This window comes from Herpailurus yagouaroundi, unplaced genomic scaffold (genome assembly GCF_014898765.1).
Source record: "Herpailurus yagouaroundi ecotype Mexico unplaced genomic scaffold, PumYag 196, whole genome shotgun sequence".
Lineage (NCBI taxonomy): Eukaryota > Metazoa > Chordata > Mammalia > Carnivora > Felidae > Herpailurus > Herpailurus yagouaroundi.
Genome location: NW_024412427.1, coordinates 32,880,291 through 32,901,354, shown reverse-complemented (window position 1 = coordinate 32,901,354; position 21,064 = coordinate 32,880,291). Strand labels below are relative to the sequence as shown.

General features: G+C 37.7%; 1 protein-coding gene across 1 annotated transcript in view; it reads right to left on the bottom strand.

Moving 5' to 3' along the window:
• The window catches only part of KIZ (kizuna centrosomal protein), a 146,378-nt gene that overhangs the window by 63,945 nt on the left and 61,369 nt on the right, over positions 1-21,064 (bottom strand). The window lies entirely within an intron of this gene.

Here is a 21,064-nt window from a genome sequence, read left to right as displayed (position 1 = left end):
CACTCTTTGCTCATCTATAAGAAGCAAGCAACTCCTCATCTGTTCAAGTTTGATCATGAGATTGCAGCAATTCAGCCACATCTTTAGGCTCCACTTCTGATTCTATTTCTCTTGCTGTTTCCACCACATCTGTAGTTACTTCCCACTGAAGTCTTGAACCTTCAACTTGTAAACAAATGCAGAATATGTGAGGCTCAATAAAGTGAAGCACAATAAAACAAGGTATGTGTCTTTTTTCTGGAAAGTATCCCTTTTTAAGGAAAACTTCTGGTCACACCCATTTGGATGATGATTTCCTGGTTGAACTCTCCAAGTTCTGGGGCTTTGCTGGTGACCTTATATATTGATGTTAAGTAGAAACTATACTTATAGTGAGTGCACCATACCCAACACTTTTCAATGAAAAGGGTAAAGTAAAACAAAATGCCCATTTTGTCATGATTCTGATTATTTGATGCTAGAAAAGAAATTTACCAAATTACCAACAGTCAGAAATAAGAGACACAGAAGCCAAGGTCATTTCTAAGTTAAAAAAAAAATGTTGGCCCTTCCTGTTTTACTTCATGTATGTCCCTGGATCTTGACTTCTAGAACCATCATATCAGGTTATCATCAGCTAATAAAGATTCAAATTATAACATATGCCAGCCACTGTACAAGTGCTTTAGCTGAAAGAAATGAATCTGAAGAAGGTGGAAATGAGAACTAGAAGTCAAGTTCAATTAGTCAATTTCAATACTGGCCACAAAGAGATACAAGATGACAATTACAAGAGGTCATGGCTTTGCCATTCCTCCTGTGATTTCACATGTCTAGAGCAGGGAGACAGCAAGAGAACATTCCAAACCAAACAAATGTGTTCCCGATTTGTTTCCTGTGACCACCTCTAGTTAAAGAAATGGAATTAGCATTAGCCTGACAGGAGAAACAAAAGGAAGGAAACAGGTTCATATTCTGGATGATTTTTTGTAAGTGGGTGTAAACCATAACAACATTTTGAAATAGCATATTCTACAGGTCAGCAGACAGTCATGAGTTTGGAAGGCTTTCCAGTAACTACACATACGAAAACAAGAAAGTATTGTGTGCAAACTACAGAGACAGACTGTTAAAAGACTTGAGAGGGTTCATACAGGCAAGAAAGATAAAATGGAAAGGAAGAAAACCTTCCAAGTAACAGATTTAAAGGGGGAAAGGCAAACCAAGTTAGGAAGGCCTTGGCCAAAGCTATGGATTTCATAATTAAAACTCAAAGGGGCCAAATGATATCTGGTTTCCTTGGTCTTCAGAAAGGAAGCAGCAGTTAATGGAAGTGATGATGAGGGAGAAGAGTGGGAGGGGGACAAAGAGCAGGCTTTGGGTACCAAAACCATTTCTGGACAGGGAGGGGCTACCAGGGGTGTTCACTCTGTGATAATCAATCAAGCTGTATACTTATAATTTGTTCACTTTTCTATGTGTATGCTATACTGCAATAATAAAATTTATTTTTAAAAGCGCATATGACAAAGACTTCAGGTTCTCCTAATGGCATCCTAGGTAATGCAGGTGAAACCTTGCACTAAGAACAACAACATATATTTGAAAAATCTCCTTGACAGCATTAGACAGATAAGGTAATGAAGGACTACAGGATCAAATGTAAAAAAAAAAAAAAAAAAAAAAAGGAAAAGAAAAACAGAAAATTCAGTGAAATGAGCTTAGTATGTGCAGCAACTTTTCTTTGAAGGGCATGTGTAAATTCCAGAACAGGAAGCTGAGAATCTGAGATGCTAAGTAGAGCTTTGGACAAACCCACAAAGTTGGAGAATAAAAACCGACATTGGGTCTACTAAAGAAGGGAACCCTAATAAATCGCCCACACTTTGAACTGGAACCTCAAAGGGCTACTTTCTATAGATAAGGGTGAAATAGAATAGTCTGGTCATCAAAGGGACTAAAGTCTGGCTCCAAACTATCAAAATCCTCACACCTGGATGAAAGAATCCAGGATTGCTTCTGCCCCAGACACATGTCAAAAGCATATGTAAATCCTCTCCAGAGGAAGAGAACTTCTTAGGTCTCAAATCACTTCAAAAATGCTTCTATACAATATCCATTCAAAAATTACCAGAGATTTGAAAAAAACAAGACAGTGATTAAGAAACAAAAGAAAATAGACCTTCAAGGAATAAATGGAGATATAGTGTCTAAGATACTTATATTGCCCAGGAAGAATGTAAAAACACTAATTAACAACAGATTTTTGAAAGGTCTGAAACTTATAGATCAAAAGTTAGTTAACTCGCAGGTTAAAACTATGTAATTAATAAGCTTGAGCTAATAAAAGTAAGGAAACAGGTTCATATTCTGGATGATTTTTCATAAATGGGTGTAAACCATAACAATATTATGTGAGCTGGGAGGGGCAGAGGGAGGGGAAGAGAGAGAGAGAGAGAGAAGAAAGAGAGAAAGAGAGAGAGAGAGAGAGAGAGAGAGAAAGAGAGAGAGAGAGAATCTCAAGCAGGCTTCACACTCAGCAAGGAGCCAACACAGGGCTCAGTCTCACAACCGTGAGATCATGACCTGAACCGAAACAAAGAGTCAAACACTTAACCAGCTGAGCCACCCAGGCACCCCAGAAATGAATGAGTTTTTAAAAAGCAATAGATGGGATAAAAGCTGATTTGAAGAAAAGTAATAGCATAGACAAATCTTATGCAGGATTGACTCATTAAAAAATAGGGCAGACAAAAAAATGATGAGTGAGAAAAGGAGCATAATTATGGATACAGTAGAAATCCTAAAATATAAAATAGGCCCACACATTTGAAAACTTAGAAAATGGATCTATTTCTAGCATAGTATACATTTGCAAACTGAGTCAAGATGAATGAAAACATAAACATATGAGCATTTAAGAAGTGGAATAGGTAATCAAACACAAATTGACGGGCTCTTCATTGGTAGAGCTGTCTTGTAAAAAATGTTTAAAGAGGTTCTTCAGGCTGTAACCTTCGCAAGTGCTCCTCAGTACCCCGCAAGACTGTCTTTGCTACAGGTCACTCACCTCATCTGACCCACGCCATCAACATAAGATGGCTGGCAAAGGCTGAGGTTCAAGATGGCCAATGGAGTTGTTGTTTTTTTCATTTCCTGCATAGACACCAAGGAACAATGACTGTGATTATTGCCTATTTTGCTAATGATCAGGTATCAGAACTACTGCCCTCTTAGAAACCCGGCCCTGGACTTTTACATTTTTAACCAAAGTAAAGATAAGGAGGTCCCAGATTTTTCAGACTGAAATAGGTTTGCTAAAACAAGAGGCACAAGCAAAACTGGAGAATGATACACTGATGGCCTCACTGCTGGCACTGGGTTATTTTTCCAGAAATGTAATGCACAACCTGACTTTGGGAACAAAGGCAAGAATCTATGGGGTGGCAAGAAAAAGTTCAGGGGACCACCTGTATTGAGGGGTAGAGGTCATATCCAGGAAAAACAAGTGACAGTGGTGAAGAAAAAAAGCAACTGAAAACAGATATCCGAAGGCATCATAGCATCTGAAGGAATGCTGAATTTGTGTGTGTGTGTGTGTGTGTGTGTGTGTGTGTGTGTGTGTGTGTGTTTTCAGCTCTTAAAGTGAATTTAGGGAAAATTCTAAAGGAACACAGTTATAACCTGTGGTTCCTGGCAATTATGATTTTCAGCAGCAATCCTTTCTCAAATATAAGAACTTCCTTCCTATGTTTAACTTTGAAGAGGGGCTAAATTAACACCACTGGATGAGATTCAATCTATGTGATCACGTTTTTATGACCTTGAGAAACCAAGGCTTTCATTTGACTTAACTTAAAAAGCAGCATTACATTTTGCTTTCAGTCGTACTCCAGGGGGGAAAGAACAAAGCAACTTTGCAAGTACTTTGTTCAAGTTTGAAGAAAGGCACACAGCTCTTCACCAGATTATTTGAGACTGGAAGGTAAAAAAATCAATATGGATGGAGCAAAAGATCAAATTGTCATGGCTTAGTTTTCCTTTCTTTTTCAATTAAAGAATCTAATTTGCTTCCTGAACTTCATTATTCGACCCTATGAAATAATATCCTCAATGACACTCCAGTTATTTAGGCAGGGGAAGGTTACTGGGAAACAGCCCAGGGTACCAGTTAGGACTATGGAGGCAGCCGAGTTCAAAGTGCACTGAGATACTTTGTAACTCTGAACATAGCCTCTCTGTGTCTGTTTCCTCCTCTGTAAAATGGTGATGATAGTAGGAAAAAATGGATTTACAAAGCTGTCAGAACAGTGCCCAGCACAGAGTTGGTGCTATTGAAGGATACTGTCACCATTATGATTGTGATTTGGGGGATAGAGCACAGAAATTGAGAGCATGAATTCTGGCATCTGACTATCAGCATGGATGCTAGCAGCACCTCTGACTAGCTCTATGATCTGGGAATGTTACTCAGTCTTTCTAAACCCCACCTGAGACACTCCACTTGACACCAACGGCACAACTTCTCGGTTCTCCTCATTCTTCCCTTGCATTCCTGACCTTGAATATGGAGTCAGGCTTGGGCTGTTTTCCTATTTATAATCACTCCCTAATGGCTTCCGGGTATATGATTTAAAAATGCATTTATACTCAGATGATTTAGTAAAATTGCAGAACACAAAAACAACAGACAAAAATCAGTTGCATTTTTATGTAACAACTCAAAAAGGAAATTAAATAAACAATCCCATTGACAATAGAATTAAAAAGATAAAATATTTAGAAATAAACTTAACCAACAAGGCAAAAGGCCCAAACACTGAAAACTACAAACCATTGTTGAAAGAAATTAAAGAAGGCACAAATAAATGGAAAGACACCTCATGTACATGGATTAGAAGCCTCAATATTGTTAAAATGTCCAAATTACCCAAAATTATCTACAGATTCAATATGATTCCTATCAAAATCCTAAGGGCATTTTTTTTACAGAAATAGAAAAAAACAATCCTAATTCATATGGACTACAAAGGACTCTGGAATAGCCAAAGTACACTGAGAAAAAAAGAACAAAGCTGGAGGACTCACACTTCCTGATCTCAAAACATATCACAAAGCTACAATAATCAAAATAGTATGGTACTGGTAGAAACAAAGGCATATAGCCAAGAGGAATAGAACAAAGGGCCCAGAAATAAATCCATGGAGTCAACTGATCTTTGGTCAAGCATATACAATGGGGAAAAGATAGTCTCTTCAACAAATGGTGATGGGAAAAATGGATATCCACATTCAAGGATGAAATTGGATGCTTATCTTATTTTTTTCTTTTTGAGAGAGAGAGAAGAGGGAGAGGGTGTGTGCACAAGTGAGAGCAGAGGAAGGGAAGAGAGAGAGGAAAAGGGAGAATCTTAAGCAGGTTCCACACTGAGCATGGATCTCACAACCATGAGATCATGACCTGAGCTGAAATCAAGAGTAAGGTATTTAACCAACTCAGTTACCCAGGAGCCCCTGGACCCTTATCTTATACCACACTCACAAGTCAATTCAAAATGTACTGAAAATGTAAACATAAGATCTGAAGCTTTAAAACACCTAGAAAAAAACAGGGGAACAGCTTCCTGGCATTGGTCTTAGCAATTATTTCTTGGGTATGACACCAAAAGCACAGACAACAAAAGCAAAAATAGTTGTCTATTTGTATGGGAATACATTGAACTAAAAAGTTTCTACACAGCAAAGGAAACCACGAACTGAGTGAAAAAGCATCCCATGGAATGGGAGAAAATATTTTCAAAACATATATACGATAAGGCATTAATATCCAAAAAATATAAGGAACTCCTACAACTCAACTGAAAAAAAAAAACAATTTAAAAATGGGCAAAGGATTTGAGGATCACCTGAGTGGCTCAGCTGGTTGACATCCAACTTCGGCTCAGATCATGATCTCATGGTTTGTGGGTTCGAGCCCAGTGCTGGGCTCTGTGCTGACAGCCTGCTGTCTGGAGCTTGCTTCAGATTCTGTGTCTCCCTCTTTCTGCCCCCTTCCCACTCATGCTTTGTGTGTGTGTCTCTCTCTCTCTCTCTCTCAAAAATAAACATTAAAAAAATTTAAAAATAATAAAAATGGGCAAAGGATTTGAATAGATATTTCTCAAAAGAAGATATACAAATGACCAAGATATATGTGAAAGGATATGCATGAAAGGAACTTCAAATTAAGACCACAATGAGATATCACTTCAATGATGTCAGAACACCTATCGTTTGGGGGGGATAAAAAGGCCAACAGGAAATAACAAGTGTTGGTGAGTACATAGAGAAAACTAGATTCTTGTGCACTTTTGAAAGGAATGTAAAATGTTGCAGCCACCACAGAAAACAGTACAGAGGCTCCTTAAAAAAAATAAAAATAGAACTACCATATGATCCAGCAATCCCACTTCTGAGTATTTATTCAAAAGACCTGAAATCAGGATCTCACAGTGATAGCATCACTCTCATGTTCATTGCAGCATTATCCACAATAGCCAAGAGGTGGAAAAAAACTAAATGTCACAGACAGGTGAATGGATAGAGAAAATCTAGTGTATATATACAGAATGGAGTATTATCCAGCCATTAAAAGAAGGAAATCCTGTCAGATGCTACAACATGGATGAACCTTGACGACATTATGCTACAAGAAATATGCCAGTCACAGAAGGACAAATACTGCATGATTCCACAGATATAAGATATCTAAAGTAGTCAAACTTAGAAGCAGAAAGAATGGTGGTTGTCCCGGGGCTGGAGGAGAAGTCAATGGCACTTGCTATTCAATGAGCATGAAGTTTCAGTTAGTCAAGATGGAAACGTTCTAGAGATATGCTATATAACATTGTGCTTACAGTCAACAATACTGTATGGTACACTTAAAAATATGCTAACTTTTTAACAAATGGTACTAAAATAATATCCATATGCAAAGAAAAAAATGAATCTAGATATACACCTTATACCCTTCATAAAAATTAGCTCAAAACGGACCACACAATGTAAAACACAAAACTACAAAACAAAAAGAGAACAAAGGAGAAACCCTAGATGATGTTGGGTTATGGCTTTAACTCTTTAGATACAACAACAAAGGCATTAGAAATAATTGATAAGCTAGACTTCATTATAATTAGAAACTTGAAAAGTAATAGCAAGAGAATGAGAAGACAAGCACAGACTTGGACAAAATATTTGCAAAAGACACATCTGATAAAGGACTTGTATCCAATATATACAAAGAGCTCTTAAAAGTGGACAGTAAGAAAATAAGCAACTTAATTAAAAATGGGCAAAAAGAGACACCTCACCAAAATATACAAATGATAAGTAAATGTATGAAGAGATGCTCAATATGTCACTAGGGAATTGAAAATTAAAACAACATGAGATATTATTACAGATCTACTGAAATGGCTACAATCCAAAAAACTGACAACAACAAATGCTAATATGGCTTTTAAGCAACAAGAATTCTTATTCATTACTGGTGGGAATGCAAAAAACAGTCTGCAAAACAGTTTGGCAGTTTCTTACAAAGCTAAAGTCTTACCATACAGTCCAGCAACTGTACTCCTTAGTATTTACCCAATGAGTTGAAAACTATGCTCACATAAAAATCTGCACAGAGATGTCTATATCAGCTTTATTCATAATTGCCAAAACATGGAAGCCACAAAGATGTCCTTCAGTAGGTGAATGGATAAATGAACTATGGTATATCCAGGTAATGAATATTATTTAGCCCTTAAAAGAAATGAGGTATCAAGCTACAAAGAGACACGGAGGGACCTTAAATGAATATTGCTCAGTAAAAGAAGCCAATCAAAAAAGGCTACAAACTGTATGATTTCAAGAATATGACTTTCTAGAAAGGTAAGACTATGGCAACTGTAAATGGATCAGTGCTTACCAGGGGGTAGGGGTAGGGGTATGAATGGGTGGAGCATGGAGAATTTCTAGTGCAATGAAAATACTCTTTATGATACTCTAATGATGGATACATGTCATTATACATTATTGAAATCCACAGAATGGGCAACACCAAGAATGAACTGTAATTTAAACTATGGATTTGGGGTAATCATGATGTGTCAATGAAGGCCCATCAATTGTAACAAATGAACCACTGTCATGCAGGATGTTGATAATGAGGGAAACCATGTATGTGTGGGGGCATAAGGTATATGAGAAATCTTTGTATCTACCTCTCACTTTTGATGTGAACCTAAAACTATTCTATAAAAATAAAGCCTTAAAAAATGTTAGGGTAAATCTCATGTTATGTGTGTATGTGATTTTTCAACACATACATTTATATTTCCAGAATTTGACTACTTCTCACTGCTGCTACTGTGGTCAAGGCACTACCATCTCTCCCTGGATCACTGTGATATTCTCCAAACAGGTTTCCCTGTTCCCACCCTTTCCCCAATAGTTCACTTTCCATTAAGTAGCCAGCGTGATTCTTCATCTCCCTTAAAGCACAATCCAAAATTCTTCCTATAGCCTACAAGACCCTTCATGATTTGGTCCATTGATACTTCTCTCACTCCATCTCCTACCTCCCCCCCTCACCTCTTCTTGTCCAGCTGGATTGGCTTGTGTGCTGTTCCTGGAAACATCAAATACGCTCCCACATGAGGGCCTCTTTACTTGTCATTCCCATTGCCTGGTATATTCTTCCTCAAGATATATCCCATCCATCGCCCAGATATGTAAGGGGAGAAAGGAAATATAAATTGATAAACAAATAAACCAGGGTGAAAATTCAGGTGACAAAGAATAAAGCAGGTTAAGTGATAGAGAAGGTATGGGTACAATTTAATGTGGCTTACTCACTCACTTTAGGTCTCTACTCAAATATCATCTTACTAGAAAGACTCTCCCTAACCATCCCATATTAAGTTGCATCTATGCCTTCTTTATACACTTAACCTGCTATTCTTTGTCATAACACTTTCCACACAGACTGTTTATCAGTTTATGGTATCTTCCTCCCCTCTACATGGATGATCATAAATGTAAAAGCAAAATAGTGCCTGGCACAGGGAGGCACTCAATAAATATTTAAGGTAAAATGAACGAAGTCTTATAGTAGTTATCTGTAGACTCATAACAAAGTACCCCAAAACTTGGTATCTTATAACAACCATCATTATATTATATGTGATGATTTTGTGGATCAAGAATTAGGCAGGGCTTGGCTGAGTGATTCTTCTACTTCATGTGTTAAGAGAGGTTGGTTGGGGTGAATGCACTTGTCTAGAGGGTCCAAGAAAGCTTCACTGCATGTCTGGCATCTTGGTGGAGATAGCTGGAAGGATGGGCCCAGCTGGGACTATAATCTAGAGCACCTAACATAATTTCTTCAAGCACAGCAGTCTCAGATTAGTCAGATTTCTCATAGTGCTTCAGGGTTCCAAGAACAAGTGGTATAGCAAACAGGGCAGAAACTGCATGGCCTTTTACAACTCAACTTTTAAGGTCAGAGAGCATCAATTCCACCATGCTCTACTTAGTTAAGCAGTCATTAGCCTACCCAGATTCAAGGGAAATGGACAGAGACTCCATCTTTTGATAAGAAAAGTGTTGAAAAATTGTAGCCATATGTTTCTTTCCTTTTTTTAAAAATTTAGATTCAAGTTAGTTAACCTATAGTGTAGTACTGGTTTCAAGAGTAAAATTCAGTGATTCATCACTTACATATAACACCCAGTGCTCATCCCAACAAGTGCCCTCCTTAATGCCCATCACCCATTTAGCCCATTCCTCCACCCACCTCTCCTCCAGCAACCTGCAATTTGTTCTCTATATTTAAGAGTCTCTTATGGTTTGCCTCTCTCTGTTTTTATCTTATTTTTCCTTCTTTTCCCCTATGTTCATCTATTTTGTTTCTTAAATTCCACATGAGTGAAATCATACTTGTCTTTCTCTGACTTGACTTATTTCACTTAGCAAAATATACTCTAGTCCCATCTACGTTGTTGCAAATGGCAAGATTTCATTCTTCTTGATCACTGAATAATATTTCAGTGTGTGTGTGTGTGTGTATCTCACATCTTCTTCATCCATTCGTCAGTTGATACACATTGGGTTCTTTCCATAATTTGGCTGTTATTGATAATGCTGCTATAAACATTGGGGTGCACGTGTCCCTTCAAATCAGCATTTTGATATCCTTTGGATAAATTCCTAGTAATGCAATTGCTTGGCCATAAGGCAGTTCTATTTTTACCTTTTGAGGAACTTCCAAACCGTTCTTCCCCTTTCTCCATATCCTCACTAACATCTGTTGTTTCCTGAGTTGTTATATTTTAGCCATTCTGACAGGTGTGATGTGGTATTTCACTGTGGTTTTTATTTGTATTTCCCTTATGATGAGTGACATTGAGCATCTTTTCACGTGTCTGTTAGCCATCTGGATGTCTTCTTTGGAAAAGTGTCTATTTATGTCCTCTGCCCATTTCTTTACTGGATTATTTACTTTTAGGGTGTTGAGTTTAATAAGTTCTTGATAGATCTTGGATACTAACCTTCTTCTATCTGATATTTCACTTGAAAATATCTTCTCCCAGTCCGTTGGTTGCCTTTTAGTTTTTTGCTTGTTTCCTTTGCTGTGCAGAAGCTTTTTATTTTGATGAGGTCCCAATAGTTCATTTTTGCTTTTGTTTCCCTTGCCTCTGGAGACATGTCTAGTAATAAGTTGGTGTGGCCAAGGTCAAAGGGGTTGTTGCCTGTTTTCTCCTCTAGGATTTTGATGGCTTCCTGTCTTACATTTAGGTCTTTCATCCATATTTTAAATTGCCACAACCCCATAGTGCATAGTACCAAGCTTTGGGCCTAGCAGGCATTCAGAATATTTTGGTTCAAAATGGAATTATAGAGTGTGATTTTCAATTGTATATTCAATTAGTTACATACTATAACTAGAAGGAAGAACAGTTTGATTCTTTTATACGCGGATCCAGAAAAAATAATTAATTTAAAACAGTCTACTTAATTGCAAAACCAAAAATGTAAACATAAAACTCAAATCTGAATACTTGTGATGGCCTCACAAGTAGACAGGACATAGCTGAGGAAGGAATCAATGAGCCATGAGATATGCTAGTATACAAACCTGCCAAAATGAAATGCAAAGAGAAAGAATGAACAATAACAAAAAAGGAACAGAATATCCAAGAACTATGAATAATTACAAAGGGTGTTAACATACAAATAATGGGAATATCTGAAGAAGAAAGAGAAAGAAGCAAAATAAATATTTGAAGTAATAATGGCCGAGAATTTTCCAAAGTTAACGACACCAAACTATAGACCTAGGAAGCTCAGAGAACATGAAGCAGGATAAATATCCAAAAAACTACCTTTAGGAATATCATGAAAATCCTTAATGTGTATGCAATGTGTATGCACCTAATAACAGAGCACCAAAATACATAGGCAAAACTGATAGAACTTCAAGGAGAAACAGATAAATTGACCATTACAGCTGAACACTTCAACACACCTCTGTCAGTAACTGGCATATCCAGCAGGTAAACAAGCAGCAAGGATATAGCTGAAGTGAAGAGCACCATTAATCAACTGGATCTAATTGACATTTACAGGATACTCCATTCAACGACAACAAAATATACATTCTTCTCAAGCTCAAATGTAACATTTGCCAAGGCCAAATATATTCTAGGCCATAAAACACACCCCAAAGAAATTAAAAGAACATAAGTCAGAGAGAGTATGCTCTCAAGACCACAATAGAATCAAACTAAAGATCATTAACAGAAATACAGGAAATTTCAAAATATTTGGAGGTTAAAAAACACATTTCTGAAGAACACATGGGTCAAAGAAGTTTCAAGAGAAATTTAGTATTTTGACTGAGTGAAAATGAAAGTGCAACTTATAAAAAGTTGTGGGCTACATCAAAAGCAGGGCTTACAGGGAAATTTATAGCATTGAACACGTATATTAGAAAAGAAAAAGATCTAAAAATGAGTAATCTAAGCTTCTATATTGGGAAATTAGAAAAAAAAGGGGGGTAAATTTTCCAAAGTAGCAGAAGAAATCATAAAATCTAGAGAAGAAATCAATAGAATTGAAAACAGGAAAACAATAGACAAAATCAACAAAACAAAAAACTGTTTCCTTGAAAAAAAAATAAACAACAAAACAGATAAACCTCTAGCCAGGTGTATTAGTCTTTTCAGGCTGCTATAACAAAATACCACAAACTGGGTGATTTAAACAACAGAAATTTATTTTTCACAATTCTCAAAGTAGGGAAGTCCAAGATCAAAGTGCTGGTTGATTTGGTTCCCGGTGAGACTTGCAGATGGCCACTTTCTCACTGTGTCTTCACATAGCTGGAGAGAGCTCTAGTGTCTCTTCCTCTTCTTATAAGGGTTCTGGCCTTATGGGATTAAAGCCTCACCTTTATGAGCTCATTTAGCCTAGATCACCTCCTCACTGTATTTGTATATCTCTGAATACAGTCACTTGCAGCACTAGAGCTTCAGCATATGAATTTGGGGGGACACAGACATTCAATCCTTAATATAAGGCTAACCAAGAAAAAAAAGATATACACAAGTCATAATGAATGACAGACCATCATTATTGATCCCATGTACATTAAAGGGAAAATAAAAGAATAATATGAAAAACTCTAAACTCACAAATTTGGTAACTCAGATGAAATGACCCAATTCCTAGGACACAATATGCCAAATCTTACACAAAGAGAAACAGAGAATCTGAATAGAACTATATATGTTAAAGAAATTGAATTAATAATTGACAATCTTTCAGAACAGAAAGTACCAGGGCCAGATATGTTCACTGGCAAATTCTACCAATCATTTAAAGAAGAAATTATACCAATTCTCTACAATCTCTTTCAGAGGATAGAAGGCAAGAGAATACTTCCTAACTCATTACATAAGGCTAGCATTACCCTAACACCAGAACCAGATAAAGACATTATAAGAAAGGAAAACTACAGATCAGTGTCTCTCATGAATATAGATGCAAAAATCCTTTAAAAAATGGCAAACTGAAATCCAAGAATGTATAAAAAAATTACACACCATGACCAGTTGGATTTTATCCCAGGTATATCCCTGATTTAACATTTGAAAATCAATGAATATGACCCATCACATCCAAAGGTAAAGAAGAAAAATCACATGATTGTACCATTACATGCAGAAAAAGCATATAAGAAAAGTCAATACCCATTCGCAATAAAAATTCTCAGCAAACCAAGAATAAAGGGGGAATTTCTTCAACTTGATAAAGAACAAATGTTCTTCAACAGATAAAGAACAAAAAACCTATAGCTAACATCATATTTAATGTGAAAGAATTAGATGCTTTCCCCAAAAGATCAACAACAAAGCCAGAATGTCTCCTCTCACCACTCCTATTTAACATTGTACTAGAAATCTTAGCTAATGCAGTAAGAAAGAAAATAAGGGGCATCTGGGTGGCTCAGTTGGTTGAGCATCTGACTTCGGCTCAGGTCATATCTCACGGTGAGCTCAAGCCCTGCATCAGGCTCTCTACTGTCAGCACAGAGCCCACTTTGGATCCTCTGTCCCCTGCCCTCACCCCTCAGAAAAAAATAAACATTAAAAATTTTATTTAAAAAAAAAAAGAAAAGAAAAGACATATAGATTGGAAAGAAAAAAATAAAACTGTCTTTATTCACAGATCACATGCTTGTCTATGTTGAAAATCCCAAAGAATCAAAAACAAAATACTCCTGAAGCTAATAATAATTATAGCAATATTACAGGATATAAGGTTAATCTACAAAAGTCAATTGCTTTCTTATATAGCAGCAATGAACAAGTAAAACTTGAAATGAAAAACACAATACATTTACATTAGCACAAAAAAGAGAAAAGTACTTAACAATAAGTCTAACAGTTTATGAACAAAAACAACATGAAGAAAACTACAAAACTGATGAAAGAAATCAAAGATCTAAATAAACAAAGAGATATTCCATGTCATGCATAGGATGACTTAACACTGTTAAGATGTCAGTTTTTCCCAACTTGAATTCCCAGTTCTGAATTCAAAACAGTATAAATCAAATCGCAGCAAGTTATTTTTCTGAATATTGACAAACTGATTCTAAAGTTTATATGGAAAAGCAAAAGACCCAGAGGAGTCAATACAGTACTGAAGAAGAGCAAAGTCAGAGGACTGATACTACATGAATTCAAGACTTACTATAAAGCTAACATAATAAAGACAGTGTGATACTGGTGAAGGAACAAACAGATCCTAATGGACCAGAACAGAAAACTCAGAAATAGACCCACACAAATAGTGAACTATTTAACTCTTCAATGGAAAAAGGATAGTCTTTTCAACAGATGACACTGCAAAGAATGACATCCATAAGCAAAAAGACAAAATGAATCTGGAAACTGACTTTGTGCCTTTCACAAAAATTACCTCAAAATGGATCACAAATCTAAATGTAAACTGCAAAACTATAATATTTCTAGAAGATAACATAGTAAAAAATCTAGGTCACCTTAGATTCTGTGATGGGACCTCAAGATAGTGGCAGGGAATGTGAGTGGCTAAGCCCTGCAGTACTGGTGGGCCAGCACTCACTGCTGGGGTTCACTGCCCTGGGAGAGGTTAAATAAAAAACAAAAAAAAAAACCACAAAACAAAAAACTTCTGCCTTGGAAAAGACACTGTCAAGAGAATGGAAAGACATGCTACAGACAGGGAGAAAATATTTACAAAACATATTATCCCCCTGATAAAGGACTTGTATCCAAAATATGCAAAGAATTATTTAAGCTCAATAATAAGAAAACAAACAATCCAGTTAAAAACTAGGCAAAAGAACTGAACAGGTACCTCACCAAAGAAGACATACAAATAGTAATTAACTACATGAAAACATGCTCACCATCATATGTCATTAGAAAATTGTAAATTAAAATAATATACCATCGTGTACCTATCAGAATAGTTAAAATTAAAAAAAAAACTGATAATACCAAAGGCCGACAAGGATATTTACTGATGTCTACACAAAAACCTGCACGTAATTGTCCACAGTGTCTTTATTCATAATTGACAAAATGTGTAGGTCACAAAGCTTCAGTAAGTAAATGGATAAATAAGCGGTGGTATATCCAGGTAACAAAATATTATTTAGCACTAAAAGGAAATGAGCTAGCAAGCCATGAAAAGACAAGAGTTCAAAATATGCATATTGCTTGAGGCCCCTGGGTGGCTCAGTCTATTAAGCATCTGTCTTTGGCTTGGGTCATGATCTCAGAGTTCAGGGTCGGGCTTTGCACTGACAGCAGGGAGCCTGCTTTGGATTCTGTCTCCCTTTCTCTCTCTGCCCCTTCCCCGCTTATGCTCACACATTCTCTCTCTCTCTCCTAAAAATAATAAATAAACATTAAAAAAATTTAAATGAATAATGCTTAGTGAAATTTGAAAAGGCTATATATACTGTATAATTCTAAGAATATGACATTCTGGAAAAGGCAAAACTATAGACAATAGAAAGTTCAGTAGTGACCCAGGGTTTGGGTGAGGGGGTGGAAAGAGAGATGAGTAGTAGACAGAGCATAGGGGTTTTCAGGAAGTGAAAGTATTCTGTATGATGTAAAGGTGCATATATGATACTACGCATTGTAAACAAAGCAAAACCAAAAAACCATCAATACATTGCTTCATTCACTAGAAAAGTCACCAGAGAAATACTGTTTGCATGAGAAACTGCTTGTTGAGTAATGCAGTTGTGCACACCCACTTTTCTAGGTCCCTACGAGTCGACCATGTTCCATGCCTGGTCACCTGCACGTGGCCATGTGTGAAAATGCACTTGCTCAGATGGTGAGGGTACAGGGCAAGAGAAAGCACAGGTCGGTTGCTGGGCCCAACCCAGGTAGCTGCTAGGTCACTCACTTTGCCACCCTGGCACCATGTGCTCCCACACTGGACCCTGAACACATCTGATTCAGCCTGCCTTGGGTCACTATGGTTAGTGACTTCTACCCATAAAATCTTGCAAAGATACAATCCCTGATTCCAATTTTTCAATTGGATCATAACTGCTGCATAACAAATTACCACAAATTTCACACTTACCATAAACCTTTCTCACAGTTCCCATGGGTCAGAGGTCTGGGTCTAGGTTAGTGGAGCCTTATTCTCAGAGTCCCACCATGCTGACATCAAGTTGCTGGCCGGGTCTGCAATCTTGTTTAAGTCTGGGTCCTCCTCCAAACTCACTGGTTGTTGGCAAATGAATTTCCAGCCAACGATTTCCTACCATGTGGCCTTCTCCACAAGATGGCAGTTTGCTTTTTCAAGGCAAACAGGAGAGTACATCAGCTGCTTTGAATCTCTGACTTCAGTAAGGACCCAGTCCCTTTTAAAAGGCTGATCTGATCAGTTTAGGTCAGGCCCACCCTGGAGAATTCCTTTTTTGATTAGCTCAAAAGCAACTGATTTGGGACTTTATCATATTTGCAAAAGTCTTCATATCTGTCATTTAACATAGAGTAATTGTAGGAGGGAAATCCATCAAATGTACACTCCTGCCCACACTCAAGGCAAGGGGACTATACACAGTACACACCAGGAGGCAGGACTCTGGGGAGCCACCTTAGACTTTTGCCTACCTCGTGGATAATTAATCCTGACAAAACTAATCAAGTCAGATTAATTCTCCTAAGTCAAGTTACGCACCATACTATCCTTCAGCAGTTGTGCAAAAGACAGAAAATCAACCCTAAATTTATTAATCAGATATTCTAGGCCTGTTTTCAGCCATGCCTCAGGCACCATTTTAAACCTTTATTTTAAGGAGTCCTGCTCACTGAGCCTCAATCACACCCTTTGCTCTGCCCACCCATCCCCTCTGTGCACTCAGCATCTACATGCCTGCCAGCACTCCTCTCAGAGAACTAACCCACCTCTTCCTACCTCCTTCTTACTCAAAGCCTCAACAGCCTTCAAGATGACACATCAACACCTGTTATAAAACCTTTCCTGACCTTTGGACCCATGATGAACTTACCTTCATTTGAATTTGTCCTAAAATACTGTGGGAGGGTTGCAAAAAATGGCCATAAGCTTCCCGTCCCTGTGTGTCTCCTCTTTTGCAGTGTGACTCTGCCACTCATCTTATCAAGAGGTGGACCTCTTGACTTTTTCACCTGTTGACTCTGGGCTGGGCCTTGTGACTTTCTTTAGCCATGGGACACTTGCAAATGTGACTCAGGCAGACACTATAAAAGCATCTGGGCACTGGGGCTTGCCCTCTTGCTGTCTTGGGAACTCCGCTACCACCACCAGATGACAGGCTAAACGACTCTCCTGGATGAAGAGGGGCACATAGCTAAATTATCCTTGAGGCCCCAACTGACACTGGGCCAACACCCAACACATGAAAAGCAGCAAATATCAGGTTAAGTCATGGAGTTTTGTACCAATGTTTGCAGCAAACTGTTTACTGTTTAAGAATAAAAAGATTCTAGGGGCTCTGGGTGGCTCAGCCAGTTAAGTGTACAACTTCGGCTCAGGTCATGATCTCATGGTCCATGAGTTCGAGCCCCGCATCTGGTTCTGTGCTGACAGCTCAGAGCCTGGAGCCTGTTTCAGATTCTGTGTGTGTCTCTCTCTGCCTCTTCTCCACTCATGCTCTGTCTCTCTCAAAAATAAAAAATAAAAACATTGAAAAAAAGAATAAAAAGATTCTAGGTCTTCCTTTTTGACATTTTTTTTTTAAGCTCAGATTTATTTTGGTATGCTTTTTTGTGAAAAGGGTTAACTCTAACTTGTGATGAAGGAATTATGCATGAAGCACAGCCTGGTTTTCAATATCTGGAAGTATCCATGGGAGTGGGTCATGAAGCTTCTCAAAAACACTTGGCTTTTAGGTAGAACCAACCCAAGTGTCCATCAACAGATGAATGGATATACAGAATGTGGTATGTCCATACACCAGAATATTATTTAGTCATAAAACAGAATGAAGTTCTGATACCTGCAACAACATGTATGAACCTAAAAGATCTTATGCTCACTGAAATAAGCCAGACAAGTGCAAATAATGTATAATTACCAACAGAATAGACAAATTTACAGACAGAATGTACATTAGAGGTTACCAGAGACTGGAGGGAGGGAAGAATGAAGAGTTACAGAGTTTATATTTGGGGTGAGGAACAACTTTTGGAAAGAGATAGCGCTGATGCCTGCACAGTATGGTGAATGTAATTAATGTTACTAAATTATATGCTTAAAATCGCAATTTTAAAATGTTTTTTTTTTTTTTACATTTTAGCACATTTTTCACAAATCAATAATGTAATACACCCCAAACCCTTGGATTATACACTTTAAATGGCTGGACTGTATGTTATGTGAAGTATATTTCAATAGAGCCATTAAATTTTTTTCTAAACAAAACAAACAACCAAACAACACAAAAATAATCCTTGGCTTCACTTTTCCCCTCTAATGGAAACTATCCAGCATACTGTATTCCTCTTTTCACCTTTACTACCAGGAAGCTTAAGACCAAGTTTCATGTCCAAACACAGCAATTTAGTGGGCATACAGATGCGCTAAAACATAATAACTATCATCATCATCATCAAATCAGAGGGTCCAGTTTCCTGTCTGTATCTTTCTATGTGTCTGCCTTTGTCCCATCTCTCATCTTTATTAACTAAAATTCATTCAAGTGACTTTTCTCCAAGCCCCCCAAAGACCCTAAAGCTAACTGAGGTAATGAACCTTTGAGGTCACAGTGTCAGCTCTGTAAATACAATGTTATAGCCCCAGATTAATAATTAACCTTCAGAGCAAGGGAGAACAACTCATGCTAAATAATAAATAAGAGAAAGTAGGGCCTCAAAAGCAGTAGGAATGTCAGCAGGTTAACCAGCATCATTTAAAAGCACTTCCAACCTATTCGTGGGAATACTTTCACCACAGACAACCAATAGGCTCAAATTTGATAGCACAGACATCAACCACTGCTGACTGACCTTTTATTCTGGGAACATTCTTTTAAGACAAATATTCAAAAATTCACCAAATGACCATATTTCCCAATAAGTTTTGGAACACAATATCCCAAATTCCCAAGGAGCTTGGCTTTAAGGTCATAGGAAAAAGTCATTCACATAGGAGAAAAGGGGATAGAGTGTTCTTAATTCCACACACATGCTCATCGTTTTTCATCTCAGGAAAAGACTGAATTCTGAGTAAAGACACCAGTACACGAGCCCCCTTGTTAGCCTACCAAAGTGCTAACTTGGCCAATGGATTGGTATGAAAAGAAGCCTGTGAATACAAAACCCAGAATAGATGATTTTATTTCCGGTAATAAAGTTTCTGATGATATAGTATATAATATCTGTACCTCTTTGATGAGAGAGAAGTATTATGACTAGAAAAATCCATTTGGCTTGCCTCTACAATAAGTAAGTCCAGGAAGTTTGTCAGTGCTTCCATCCATAGTGCAAGTGCTTTGTGTTTTTTTTGTTGTTTTTTTTTTTAAATTTTTTTTTCAACGTTTATTTATTTTTGGGACAGAGAGAGACAGAGCATGAACGGGGGAGGGGCAGAGAGAGAGGGAGACACAGAATCGGAAACAGGCTCCAGGCTCTGAGCCATCAGCCCAGAGCCCGACGCGGGGCTCGAACTCACGGACCGCGAGATCGTGACCTGGCTGAAGTCGGACGCTTAACCGACTGCGCCACCCAGGCGCCCCATAGTGCAAGTGCTTTGTACTTGATGTGCTCTTAATAAATCTTTCTTGAACTCTCGGAATCAAACTATAAATTAAACTTTTCACCATAAGTAGATTATGAATGGTGAAAAGCAACATATTTAAAGGTACAACAGTGCTCTAAAAGAGAGCATATATCCTAATACACAACAATGCCTACTTGTCTTTTCACTGCTGCTGAGACCATTGAAAAGGAAGTGACATTATTAGGGCACCTGAGCGGCTCCGTCAGCTACGTGTCTGACTTTGGCTCAGGTCATGATCTCACAGTCTGTGAGTTTGATCCCCACATCTGGCTCTGTGCTGACAGCTTGGAGCTCAGAGGCTGGAGCCTGGAGCCTGCTTCAGATTCTGTGTCTCCTTCTCTCTCTGTCCCTCCCCCTCTCATGCTCTGTCTCTCTCTGTCTCAAAAATAAATAAACATTAAAAAAAAATTTTTTTTTAAAAAAGAAGAGTGACATTATCATAGTACAAGAGAAATTTCTGAGGGTAGCATGTAAGTTGAGGAGGCAGGTCTGCCCCAATGGCACAAATGTCATTCCTATGCCCCTGGCCTTGGTTTCCCCATTTTTAAAAGATGACATCTACCTTAGGTTGTTTACTTAGGTTTCTTCTACTCCTACAAGAGATGTGATCCTATCAGTGCTATTTTTCATTGCAGAATAAGTTTCCTAATAGTTTCAATGCTTTCTACATAATTCCACCCAGTATCTCTAGTCAATAGTGAAAAATCATATGTGAGCTTTTATAAGTTGGATATTAGAAGTGCTCAGAATGTTTAACACTAATGTTGTTCCTATTTAATATTAAAGATTCCAGTGTCTTCATTCAAAAAATGAAAGCTGACTTGGAAATATACTTAGCAGAACTTATAAACTCATGTTTAATCGTAAGACACAGTGGCAAGGAATAGAAGGATTAAGCAAATTAATTAGATACAAAGTTCTTAGCCTCTAAAGCTGAACTCCTAGTAAGTTTAACTATTTGTTACCTTCTGTGCTACCACAACTTCAAAAATGATTTACTTTCTAGAACGCTGGAGGGCAGGGTGTAGGGGGGAATGACTTATGAATTAACCAGGGATTGTTTGGACATAATTATAAACTGCCAATCACCATGAGTCAATGATATTCAGACTTTTAAAGCTATTTCATTAAAAAGAAAGAAAGAAAATTAAACCTTATCTAAAAGACTGTTTATGGGACTTAAGGAACTTACACATCCATGGCTGAAGGTTCAATA